The sequence below is a fragment of the Ambystoma mexicanum genome, chromosome 9 (assembly GCF_040938575.1).
Source record: "Ambystoma mexicanum isolate Mex_15411 chromosome 9, UKY_AmexF1_1, whole genome shotgun sequence".
Classification (NCBI taxonomy): domain Eukaryota; kingdom Metazoa; phylum Chordata; class Amphibia; order Caudata; family Ambystomatidae; genus Ambystoma; species Ambystoma mexicanum.
In genome coordinates this window covers 1,305,059,343-1,305,072,963 of record NC_090931.1, presented here as the reverse complement: position 1 = coordinate 1,305,072,963, position 13,621 = coordinate 1,305,059,343, and the positions used below count along the sequence as shown (strand labels likewise).

Here is a 13,621-nt window from a genome sequence, read left to right as displayed (position 1 = left end):
GAACTGTAGTTTTTGTCTTTTCCATTTTCTTTCTAGTACTGCAGATGGCAGAATGCCAAGGGAAAACGGCCCTAGATACCTCCGGGTTCAGTGCGCTATAGAAGCAAATAAACGAAACTCCTGTAGCGAACTGGGAAACTTGAAAGGTCCGTCGGTTGTACCCAAAACTTAAATCAAAGTATGTGTGTGGCAGATTAAGAGTGCACATTTTAAAGATCGTTTTCTTTAAAAAAACGTTTTCTTTTTTAAATAAAACGCAAACCAGCTGTAATCTAAAGTCCGCTCTGCCCATATCTGGGATTCCAACAGAGTTCGCACAACAGACACATTTCAGCGCACTTCGCAGCCTCGGTCCCGTATTGCGAAACCGAAGTAAAAATGGCGAAAACAGAGATTTCTGCCCAGATCCCAGGTTCCGTTCTTATTGATTTTTACGGTCTGGAAGCAGGAAAGAATGCGAGGTTTCGTGGTTTGCCAGGGCGCGCATATGGTTTAAGAAAAGAAAACTTGTCTTTGCCTGAACTTCCATTTAATACTCAATTTAGTGCTTTGGGAGGTGCAGGCATTAGACAAAAGGCTGCACAGCTTTGAATTGCGGCCGAGGCAGCTGCCAAGCACAAACTAGAATTATAATCCAACACTGATACTGTAGGATTGCATTAATCCCTGGGCCTTATAATCATACTAATAGTTCTAAGAGTGATCTAAAAAAACGAATGCTTACAAATACATCCCCAGCAATACTGCAGCCTTTCACTCACCCCCGGCTTCATAATTGTACTAATAGTGTGAAGATGGATCAAAAAAATATAGATCAGCAAGTTGAGCCCCCGCTGCTGCGATCTGTCTGATCAGCGCAAAACCTCCAACATCCTAAAGGCACTTCTGAGGAATCGAAGATATCACCTGGGACGCTCTTAGAAGGGGCCAGGACTACTGGTTGGCTCAACAAGAGGCATTCTGGGTAGAGGAAGTTGAAATGCCCAATCAGCTACGGTCAGCATTGATCACGTAATGGGGCCGTTGCAGGTCACATCCCCACTCATTTTCAGTGAGTTACAAAACCGATCCATGTTTCCTTTGTCTTTATAAAGCGTCACTCAATGTCTTCCACCCCATCCCCCATTTGGTTTTGCTAAAGTAAGTAGGCAAACCAGTACAAATAAAAGCGGTCGCAGGCATCAGTCCCCAATAGAGCTCACTGTATTTCACAGGCTGCATGAGTTCTCATGTTCCTACACTCTGGTAGGCAGCAAAACTCCAACACTCATTACCAGCATTGACGCTTCGGAGCATCTCTTAATCAAACACACTTCTTAGAGACCCTGGTCTATCTCGGTAAGAAGCAGAATCCATGATATCCAGGCCCTGCACAGAGCCGGGGGTAGAAGGGAGTCAACTATAGAGTCTTTCACCTCCCTTTGGCATTTTTCCCCCGAACAAAGCATGGATCTTCCTCCCTCGAAGCACCACTCAATTCCACTGCTCCCCCACTCAACCACTTCCTCAGGTCATATAGTCTCTTTATCTACTCATTGCAAATGGCCAAATGTACCTCCGCCTCACTCCAGACACTGTCACTGAATAACCTCAGCCGCTACTTCAAGTCCCCATCAACCATGACTCTGACTCTACAGACCATCTCCTGGACTCCAGCAGGTCCCTTTCCGTCCCTCCAAGATGCACCTCTGGGCCAGCAACGTCCTGTGTGCAATGCTTATTTTTCACATTATAAAACACTGTTGACTGGACAGAAGCCACATAGCCGATGTAACCATGTTTCAAGATTGCGCAATTTTACATTCTACAGAATTGTGATTGCAAGACCCTTGCTAAAAGCCTGCATTGTCCTTGCCTATAAGGAGTCGCACCAAAAGCGTAATGACGTGGGAAGAGATGCGTGCGCATACACAAGATAATCATGTGTTGGGGAGGACCAATGATTATTTATCAAGAGCGTTGCTCAAACTAGAACAATCATTTGTGAAAACAGTTCGGCTTTTGTGTAGGCATGGGATAGGCATTTTCCAGGCTCTGCTAATGGTGGTAATTGGCCAGAAGAGGACCACGGCTGGAAAATGGGGTTATTACCTGGACATACCACAGCAATGCCTACAATATCATCTAATGGCCGCAAAAGAGCCAACCCTGTTTGCTTTGCCAATGCGTGTTTTTATGAGAAATTCAGTGCAAGGAACAGATGAAAGTATATTTGCAAGGGTCTTAAGGCACACTCGGTTAGGAGATTTCCTTATTACATTAGGAGTTGGATTGCAGATGCAATTAAAGTCATTACTTTTCAAAAGACTGTTTAGGTGGAAGAATTGCCTCCCTTTTAATGCACTGAACTTTCTCAAATTCATTCCAGGGTTTGAGTTTTGGCAGAGGGGGACAGATAGGTGGTGTGAATAGCGATTGGGACTAGCCTGGCCCATGGGTGATCACCCAGTGGCTACAAAGGCAAACATCCAAAGGCTGAGAGTCCCTCCTCACATCTCCCGCCTATATTCCCTTCCTATGACAATAGTTTCAGCTTCGAGGTAGCGCTTAAGGCAATACTAAATAGCCAAAACTATAAAGGCTGATGAAGGGTTCAACACTCGCTCTCATGATGAAATGGTAGAAAGAAGGAACATTTCACTCTTTGGATAATGGATACTTGGAATGGATGCTCCCAGGCCTCAAGTGGAGGGTGCACGGGGTTGGACGCAGTCCACCGACTTTTTTCAGAGGGTGGATTTAGTCGCCACCAGCTAAAATGAGGAACACCGAATGTTCACTTGGAATTTATGAATTAAAGCCTACCTCGGGTATTGGACACTTCACCACTGCACTATATATAACCTGATGAAAAACAAACAACTAAAAGGTGAAATGTCCCATTTCAATACTTCAAGTTCCAGGGAAAACATTTGCATTGGTCTTGAAGTTTAAAAGCTGCACACCTTTTAAAGTTTTCAAAAACACTATTTAGAAGAAAATATCCTCTCTTGGTTTTGTGTGTGTTGAGGTTATGAAGGCGTATGGCATTCGTCCTGTGCAATTTGGGTGGTTATGCAAAGCCAATTTGATGAAATGTGCATATTTCAGCTGGATATGCTCATTTCTGGTGACGTCACATCCCATTGCATTTGTTGACGAGTCCCCCCGAATATTATTTTTAGGACTTGACCCTTGGATGCTGTACATGTTATCGTTGATTCAGAACATGTGTTCTCATGATTTTGAGCACCATTGACAGATTGTCAAATTTATATAATATGTAGTCAAATGCAGTTCACTTTGCAATGTCATGCTATTTATGGATTATCGATGGGTGGAGGCTCTTGCTTCTGAATCACTCATTCTCAATAGCACCAGGAGGTCTACTATATTTACAAATCTTTCACTGTGGGGAGATTAGGAGCTGTAGCATGCGGTTCTCGGTGCCCACCCTTTACTGATCATTGCAGGAACATCCAAAAGGAAGGCTGTCAGTTTAGCGTAGCATAGAGCTTCCACCAGAGGCAGAGATAGTATGGGGTTAATGGGAGCCAGAGACCAGTAGATCAGTGCCGTCAAATAGAATAGGTTACGGACGGACCCTAACAAGGGGAAATCAGTGATCAGAGGTTTGAGAAAGAGGAGAAGATTCCATGGAAACCTAGAGAAGGTGACATAGAAGACAAGTGAAAGAGAGACCTTGGCAGTAGGAGTAGAGGGATTGGGAGTGATCGGACTGGTGACTGATCTCTTTTCTCAGCTGGCTCCCTCCTCTGGAACAGCCTCCGCCTTCCACTCTGTCTTGAGCCGGATCTCCTCAAGACTTTCCTTTCACCTCCTCCTACCCGAACCCTCCCTCCCCTTGCTAAACCCCACAGCACCTCAATGCACTTGGAAAAACTGCAGAATCGTCGTCAAACCTATTTGCTGTTAATTGCATTATATGCAGTATATGCACTTACTCTGCACGTGCAGACTTACATCATTCAGAAATTCCAGGGCTCAGAATGACTTTTTCCCTTTGTTCCCTCCTTCCTTGAGCACTTTGAAACATAGGCGCTTTACAAATAAACATTACCATACAATTACCATACCCCAGTCGCGGAGATTGGTGATCAGGGCCCTTGCGTGTCCTTCTGTGTTCTGGCCTTGCCCCTCCCCCTGCCCCCACAATCGCGGTTAGCCTGCAGTACTTGCCTTTCAGCACCCACTGGCCTGTTCTGTCTCACAGGTCTGCACTTATTGTATTGGCAGCTGACCACTCTTATCAAGTGATCTCAACAGCTGCTTACAACGCACTCCCTAGCACTTCCCGCTGGGGAACCCCTGGCACTTACCCCACTCCCTCGTCCCTTCCCTCTCTCTGCACTTGCATGTTCTCAACGCTCACAAGGCCTAGTAGGAGCCCCTCTTTCTTCTCTTCATTGTTATCATATTTGCCTCTCCTTCCCATGTGCCCTCCCCGTTGCACTGTGGGAGCTTTGAAACACAATTTACTTGATGTATAAGTGCCTAACAAGTGCACAATAAATAAAAATCAATACATGCTGCACGTTCGGGAATATGGTCAAAGTACCAAAGGGTCCCATAAAGACAAGCAGGATGTAAGTACCAACGTGTCTTTCTTAAGACTGATAAAAAGAGCAACCGGACACTGCATTGTGGGAAATCTAGTCATGCTTCCAAAAAACACCCAATAATGAATTAGGAAGTGCAGATTTGAATTCTGGGTACTGTAGTCCATGCACCAAATAGTGCAATAAAGAGATAAGGGAAACTCAGAGGTTCTGGTAAACGCAGTACTAAAGTCTTTACACGAGAATTTGTAGCAGACAATTGGAATATTTCGATCTTGCATATGGGAAAGGAAGACACGAGAGCAGGGTGGGCACCACTTCTGTACAGTGGTCGAAGTGTATGAAGAGAAGTAGTGGAACTATAGTCCCTGCTGGCCTGCACCCACTCCCCACAAACCCCATTGCCAGGCCACCTCCCACATGCAATCCAAACCCCCAAGCACTTGCACCTTCTGTTTAAGGGAATGTCGGTGCACTGCACTGAAAGTGCAAGTTTCAACTTCTTCCTACACTTTTATTTTAAAACGAAACCATTTCAGAACGGTTTCTTTTTTAAATAAAAGTATAGGAACTGTAAAACCCAATAAAGAAAAGTAGAGGCGCACCGTTCCCACTGCCCCCGCTCTCTTCGACCACTGCTTTCGTACATTTTTCGTAAAAAGGAATATACTTTATCAAACTGTCAAGGCATCTCCCAGAAACACAATACCACTCAACCAGGAAAAACTGAGAAAAAATAACTTTCTGATCATTAAATATCACCAGAACTGGGCACGCCAATAATAAAACATGATGAGTCCTTCAATCAATGGGTGGTAATGCAGAGTTCTTCATGTGCATCTTTTAATTGGAGCCATTCTGAAGATTTCCATGAAGCGGCAGCAGGGACCATTCCCGATGCATTTCGGACCAGGTGGTCCATCTTCATAAAAACATTCGATACAAGCATTTATAAATGCAAAGCCCTTCCACGGAAAGCGACATACTAAACATGTCATGTTAGATACACATATCAGTATTAAGGTGGCTCCCACCCGTCCTTCTGCACACCAATTGCATTTTCCAACGTCAAGGCCATAACATAAAAAAAAACACACAAGCCACAAAAAGGACAAAAGAAGGAAGGAAAAGTAGGGATGGGGTCACCTGGGAAATTGACATACACACACGAAAATGACTACTAATGATAATGGAACAAGCCCTTCGGGCCTATAATGCCAAAGTGTAACATTTCCTACCTGCTTCAGTGGCAAGAGCCCTTTAATAAAATATTTTAAAAAAATACAAAATTGCAATATTAAGTGAACCCTTTAAGCAATCCCAATATTAAAATACTATTAACATGAATGTTATATATTCCATAGAATGCCCTTGTGGCATTTTGTATATTTGCCCAACCTGCCGCGTGCTCGGCTTAGGTGGAGCGCACCCAAGTCAAATATTAGAGTGCATAATGAGAACTCGTCTGGTGCTAGACATTTTGGACAACAGAGACCAGTTGTCCCAGATTAGATTTAAAATTCTGGAAATTGTGAATGATGTGGCCCTTAAAATAATCATTAGCATAAATCTCGAGCACAGGGAAGCGTACTGGGTTCATAAGTTAGACACTATTCGGCTATGGTCTCTGCTGCCTCATAAGGGAATTCTTGAGATGAAAAACTCTGGGTTACGACACACTGAGTATAGGATTGGTGATGTTTAAAATGCAGTCATTTTACTACATTATTGGTGTCGCCACTTCTAGTGAATTTATTCATCAGAATGTTTTTTTGTTTTGTTTTTATCTGGGAAAGGAATGGCATTCCCAAAGGCTAAATGTGAGACTTTGCTGATCCAAATCACCCCCCCCTCCCACCGACCAGATCTAGACAAAATGGGATAAAAGCTGTGTCAAGTTAATAGTAATAGTACTTGGGTACCTCTTTTCCCAGTTTGCCCGAGTAGATTCGCACATATAGACTACAAACAGTCAGAGAAAGGTTTCTCCATTGGACATTGTTAGCTATGGGCAGATTAGAGAATTAGGGATGAAGGAAAATACAGCAGTGGAAGTGGGGGAGTTGGATTTCGCCTCTTCTGTCCACCTCCCTGTGGCAATCCTAGAAATCTGCACGACAAGGCCAGCCTTCCCAGTGAATATCCCGCTTTGCTTCATGGAAGTTGCAGCCAATCAGGAAGCTAGAATTTCTCAAACACCCTGAATGGTTGGTTTTCAGCCAATCTGAGCACACAGAACATTCCGGCATCCTGACGGCCCGAACCATCTTCTGCCCCAGGGATGATTTTCCACAAACCTGATCGAATCTATTCATCCCAAATAAAAGGGGCGGGGACTTCCACCACAGATTCCATAGCAAGGGTCGCAGATGGCATATTCCCCACCAATTCCACCATCTATTTCTGAAACACAATGGGAGGTACTGACGGTTGGGGTGTTTGGAATTTATTAACGATACTCGCTTAAATGCATCAATTGGATTAACTCACACATGTGCTCCCCCATTACCTTAACGCTGCCAGTCGGCAGTGCACGTAGGCCACGTTTTCAGGATCTCCACAATAACTACATGTTTGGTATTGTGCATTGAGTTGCATTGCAATCAGAAACTCTTTCAAGTTATATTAAGGGGGAAATGTATATATTACATTTGAGTCGAGATTTCCAAATTTGGTGGTCATTCTGAAAACACGTACAGCTTCCACTGTTCAGTATGTCGGAGTGAACCAAGCTCCTATGAAAAAGGAACCGTGGTATACGGAGTCATTTTATAGAAACTGACACTCTAGGACGCTCGCAATATGCCTTACTGTTGTGGCTGCAACATCCTAGCATGTCGGGAAGATACATTTGCAAAAACTGAAGAATTGCCCCTCCAGGAATTAAATATATGCAAGACTTCAGTGAACAGTTTCCTTAACACACACACTTCTTGGTGCTGGACAGGAAAAAATAAATAATCAAACCTTTTGATACATTAAATGAAGACGAAAAAATATGTTAACATTCCTGTACAGACCCAGAGACGTAATCACATTTGTGGGTGGTATAGTTCAAGCATTTATTTTTACAAAAGCAATTCCTTGACACACAGTAAACCACAGATATAACATACTTGCATATAATCTAAAATGCATTACGTAACAAAAACACATGTCATGAAATAGCATAGTTAGATAGTGAGGCATAATTAGGGACCTATTGTGTGACAAGTTCATTGGTTTGGGTTTCAGTGATGTGATTTTTCCTGTCCAGCACCAAGACGCATGCGTTTTAAGCAAACTGGTCTTGAATAAATCTCACATAGACTTCATTCCTGGGGGGACAATTCTTCAGTTTGTGCATATTGGTTACCCCAGTCCCCTCCAGAGTCGGCGTCTGCCCTTAAGTCTTTATTATATGTACTGGAAGATCAATTTGCAAGGATTTCAGGAATATTTAAAATCCCTAAGGAGAGGATTTCTAAAGAATGTATGCATCCGTCTTTTCCAGTGGCACATGGTGTCAATCTACGATCAATCATGTGCAGATACACTACAGACCGGAACTCCCCCGAAATTGACATGGCGCGCTTTCCTGCAAACCCACCAAATCGAACACACGCAGCATAAATTGCAGAGATCCTACAAGCGGATTCCAAGGTAAGCATTCCTAGCAGAGGCATCTGGGTTCAATCACGGGTTAGCACGCGTGGCTCAAGGAGGAGGATTCATGCACCAGTACATGCCTAGAATGGGGAAGGGAGTTATTTATGAATGATCTTGCGGATCTTTGGAGAATACTTCAGGATGAGAGCCATATGTATGAAACATTCCAGATTTTATGTCAAGCAACGCTTAAGTATTTTAGTTCCTAGCTACAATAACCATATGCATGCACAGCAAGACTACTCTTAAAATACAACCCCAACAAAACAGCTCGACCGTGGAAATGAGGCATTAGCTGCCTTTTACTTCAGTATGATGAAAGCGAGCTCTCGTACTAACTAGGTCTATTTGTTTAGTGCATTGCATAAAAAAAGGTTAATACATGAATTGACGTGAAAGAGGATCCCTTGTCCTTTCTGCAAGCTCGGGATTGGATCTTAATATGTTGCTGGTTGAGGTTGGCTCATCAATTGGTTATCCAACCTGTGGATTCCAGGTCAAATTATTTAACCAGACATATTTTCACCTTGTAATACCTGAGTGACCAACCATAATTGTTCAAATTTCATGACACTTGATCGAAAGCTTCAAACAATCCCCAGGGATGCTGACAGGCGGCCTATGGTATCCACCTCAATAATCTCGACATGCACTTAATATCCCCATGCCAGAATATGGTCATGAAAAGGTGTGAACAATCCCCTTCATCAGGCACTTGGGCCTGAACAGACTGGGAGAAGAACAGTAACTTAAAGCCCTAGAGCAATTGAAGATCTCCAAACAGTGAGCATGTCAGTATCATGCTACGTTATAGGACTTATTATTTGCAACCTGCTAAACCTCCGCAAGGGCACCCTCAAATCGCTGAGTGGCAACTCATTAGTGCATTGATGCACCAGTGCTTCCCAGAAGGTCATAGTCTGAACAGCAACTTTCATCGCACGCACAATGAAAGCATAATTTACAACTTTAAGAGGAAGTCCAAAGACTGTTCATATGTTAATAGGCTGAAGGTAGAAGCTTGTTAAGGGGTAAAAGTAGGTGTCATTGGGAACATTACAGTAGATATACTTGATCGAGATGTAGGTTGGAGAATGTTTTGCTTCCTCAATTATGACCTAGAACTACCATTCCAGGGCGGCTGGCACCTTGCTGAATGTAATCTTCCATGTGGCGGTGTATTTGCATACTTTTCACATAGTTGGGACATGATACAGGATTGACTTGGCGAAGGAGAAGCGCAATCAACTGGGATAAAATGGGCACTTTGTAGGGGAATCGCATGCCCCTCACCAGAACCCAGACTATATTCCGTCAGGGCCTCGGAAAGAAATGTGCAGCACTTCAGAAAATACAAAAAAAACCTCTGATGTAGCTTGCAGCGTTCACATGTAAGGTTTTTAAATGCTTCTTGCCCAACCTACACCTCACTGCATCCATTAACCACTAACCGACAGGCGGAAATACCCCCCAAACAATCCTACTTTCGGTCAATTGAGAGGAACGCGGCAGAACGGGTTACACTTCATAAGGTGGCCCATTGAGATCGAAGACCTGCATCTCGAGTCCTGGAGTAGGCGAAAGCGCTCGTATGTCCGTGTCCGACGACTCCGAAGGGCGGCGGAGGGCGATGCCGGTGCAGCAGCTTGTAAGGAGACTCCCTTCTTTTGGTTGCAAACCCACATAGGAAGAGCAGCAACACCCGCCAATGCCCCCGGCCACTGCAGATTACTGAAGAGAGACAGGGAGGCAGATTCTCCATGTAGCAGAGACCGTGGCAACACCATGTTCTCCCTCCCCTCACAGCCCCAGGCAACTTCAAAATGGTGGATAGCCTTTATGCCATCTGCCACCACCGCAGCAATATTAATTGTAACCAATAACCAACATATGGTTAACAAATCGGGGACACCTGGGGAGCCCTGCGAAGGGTCGGGGAATACACTGGGGAGAATCGGGCAAATTATCAAATAACCAATCACTATCGATTAAGCTAGGGAATAACCGATGAGGGCAACTATCGATCAATCAGCATCAATATAAGGGTACAGAGCCTTGCATGTATTGTCAGAGGCTGTGATATCAATTAGGAAGTGGAGGGGGAAGAGAAGGAGATCAGACTCGGTAGGAGACGGCAGGGCTTTGCTGAAAGCTATAACCAATACATTGTTGGATATCAGCTCAAGAGAAGAAGAGAAGTGTCATTCTGCTGAGGCCTTTATAGCAGAAACTGGGAGACAGAGGGAGCCTTGGGAGAGAGAGAGAGCTGCAAGCCTTGCGAGGACTAGCGAGTGCAGACTGAAGAGTTTGCCATGGAACCCAAATCCAAGAAATGTTGGCCTCAGATGGTGCCTGGTGGGTAATATCACAACATGAAAAAAACAAAAGAAAAGAAGAAATACTTGCTGGTAGGTGTGTGTAAAGGTATCATTACTAGCCCAGGATTACTAATATCCTGGGCCTGACCCATACCCTCAGGCAAGAGGAGTGGAAGGTACTTGCCGGATGGAGAAGTAAAGAAGCATGCTGGGCACTGTAACCCTTAGACCTTAGCTGGAGCCAGGCAGTGTGCTGGAAGCAATGTCTTTCTTAATTTATACTAGTTAGTGATTCTTGGGGGGAAGTTCAATATACCAATAGTTAGACCCTTGGACCACATTGAGTTAATCCATCCTGACAAATATAAATAAGGATCCTATATGGTTTAAGAGTGCCTCCTCTAGCCCTCTATGAGTTAAACCCATCAGGCTTTCCTCAGTAAAAATGATGGATTTCACTTGCGACTCCCTTGTGTTATTTTGATCCTTAGTCACACAACAAAGCATCATTCACAAATATATGTTAATGTCGGAGATTAATATAGGAGCTGCCCATATCCTGGCTGCATATGATGCCAGACCTATATCCCCTCTAGCTTTACTATAGCAATCAACCCCGCATTCGTGGAAATGTCCCGTGCTGGCCGGCCAGCCAGAGCCTACGCAGGCCCGAGCGAAGCAAGCAATTCGCACACCGGGGTTCATGCAGGGTGTGAACGTTTTTTTTTTTTTTTTTTTAACATTTTTTACAGGAGATGGGCTGCATGAGTATTGATTGAGCCACATCTCACATAAAAAAACAATATGGCCAATGCCATAGAGAAAGGAGTAAGCCCCTTTTCCATTTACTTGGTTGCCGCGGGCAGGAGGAGCACTGGGACCACAGCAAAAAGCTCCTGTCCAGCAGGTAAGTGCAGAGGCAAGGTGATGGGTGGGAAAAGGATATGGTATGCTTTTTGGAAGTTGGGGAAATTAGAAGGCAACAAAGTGAGGCTACCGGTTGACTCCCCACAATCAAGATGGCGCCACCCGGGGAAGTTCCTCGGGTGGCTGGAAACAGCGGGTGGTACACTGTTCTCGCCCGCTTTTCCAGTCACATGATTGCTGGGGCACACTTCCCTGGGTGCGAGTCTAGTTTTTATCATTAATAGAGTTCCCATTGACTGCCTTAGCCTTCACATTTTTCTGCATCTCCAGCCATCCCTGCTGGGAGGTTGTCTCATCTACTCTGTAGCAGTTCAATGAAACATGCGCAAGCTTGGAGCCCAGTCTTATATTAGAGCCTCTTGTTTCAGTGGTTTACCAATGTTGAGGGATCCAGATAAAATTTGTGAAAACTCCCACCGTCTTCATCATGCACACCCACCAACTAATCACGTCAATCTGTCATGATAGGATGACAACCACCACACATGCTTACAAGCAGCTCATCGTTTTGTATATTGAGGAATTTACATACCAAAATATAAAAGCAATCGGCACTAAAGGTGCTTGCACATCTCTGCTGATGCGTGTACACCCCAGCAAGGAGAATTTAAGGGTGGTATTTTGTGGAGAACGCATATTTCTGCGCAAAGCTTTTACATCGAATGGAAAAGAGCTGGTGCATAGTTTGTGTGAAATCCACAAATCTCAGCCAACATGACAAAAAGTGTTCATCCTGACATGGTTAAAATCTTTGCGCTTGACCAAGACAGTTGGAAATCTTAATTTTTTTTATTATTTAAAATATCATTGCAATGAATAAAGTATTGCACGCCAAGCCTGAAAACTAATGTGAAAAGTTACATATATTTTTTGTAGTATTCTCAAGATTGAGGAAACTAGAGTTTGGTTAATTCTCATCTCAAAGCTATCTTTTCTAGAATTAAAAACTGGATCAATGCTAACTGATTAGAGTTCAATTGTAATAAAACCAATTCGATCAGATTCTCATTGAGAAAATTGAAACCTAGTCAATTTCACCTCAGATTTTCATGGACGACTCCTTGCCACTGCTTTGAGCCCTAGAAGCTAAACTCTCAGAAAAGTAATGCTGGATTTCTTACTTTCTAGGAGCCCTCAAGTCAAAGGTGTGGTTAGAGCCTTTGGCTATTCCATTAGGCTCCTCCACTCCCCCTTTTTCCAAGATGAGCATCAAAGCACTATCGTCAGAGACACAATGGCCTCTAAACTGGACTACGTCAATTCCTTATATCTGGGAGCAGCAAGATATCGGTTCCAACGCCTCCAAATAATTCTGAACCAGGTAACAAAAACCCGTTTGTAAGAGTTCACCAAAAGATCCGGTTTCCCCAATTCTTTTCAGTTTCATTGGCTACTGGCAGAGACTAGAATTAAATCTGAATTAGCCACCTTAGTATTTCAATGGCCCAACAACATTGCCCCATCATATTTGTCCCCACAAATTGATTGAACACTGACCTAACCCCCTACTCCCTAAACGATATCTTATATTCGCAGGGGGGAAACCTTTGCAGTCCACTGTGCCAATATCCGGAATTTGACTGAATCTTTGTTTCCGCTTCAATGTACCTTCAGACCATTCTATTTCAAAACTACTTCTCGACTGAAGTTTAATGCTGTGGTTGCCACTTGTTTTTGTGGAACTCGAGCACTCTCGTGCCTTCAGGTTAACACCCTTTAAAAGAATCAATTGACTTAATTAATATGACATAACTGTGTAGGGAACATCCTCTGTTGCTCAATCAATTTCAAGCTCTCCTTTGCTGTTGATAGCCCAACTCAGCCGCTTGCTCTTTCTCTCCATCAGCAGTTCTGAAACAGGTTTTTCGCGGTTGCTTTCTGCGCCCGGTCCCATCAGGAAACAAAGTCATTTATACTTGCCTGAGCACCGCTGGGCCCCTGCTGTGAATGCATGCTTTAAATGTGCCAGACACCTCAGCTAGGATTCCTGCTACATACGTGACAAAGGAGGACACATCATGCCTTTATTTGTGAAAAGGAAGCAGAGCGACATCCTGGTGGCTGCATTAGGTAAACACAAATGCAGTGTTGTGTTTTCCCCAATGGTCGCTGCATTTCTGTCTGTCCCTGCAGTGCCGAGACCCAATTTATCCTTCTGGAGTTTGAGCC

At 44.0% G+C, this 13,621-nt stretch overlaps 1 protein-coding gene across 2 annotated transcripts in view; it reads right to left on the bottom strand.

Annotated features, from left to right (window-relative positions):
• MYLK (myosin light chain kinase) overlaps window positions 1–13,621 on the bottom strand; it is a 1,914,870-nt gene that overhangs the window by 1,530,679 nt on the left and 370,570 nt on the right. The window lies entirely within an intron of this gene.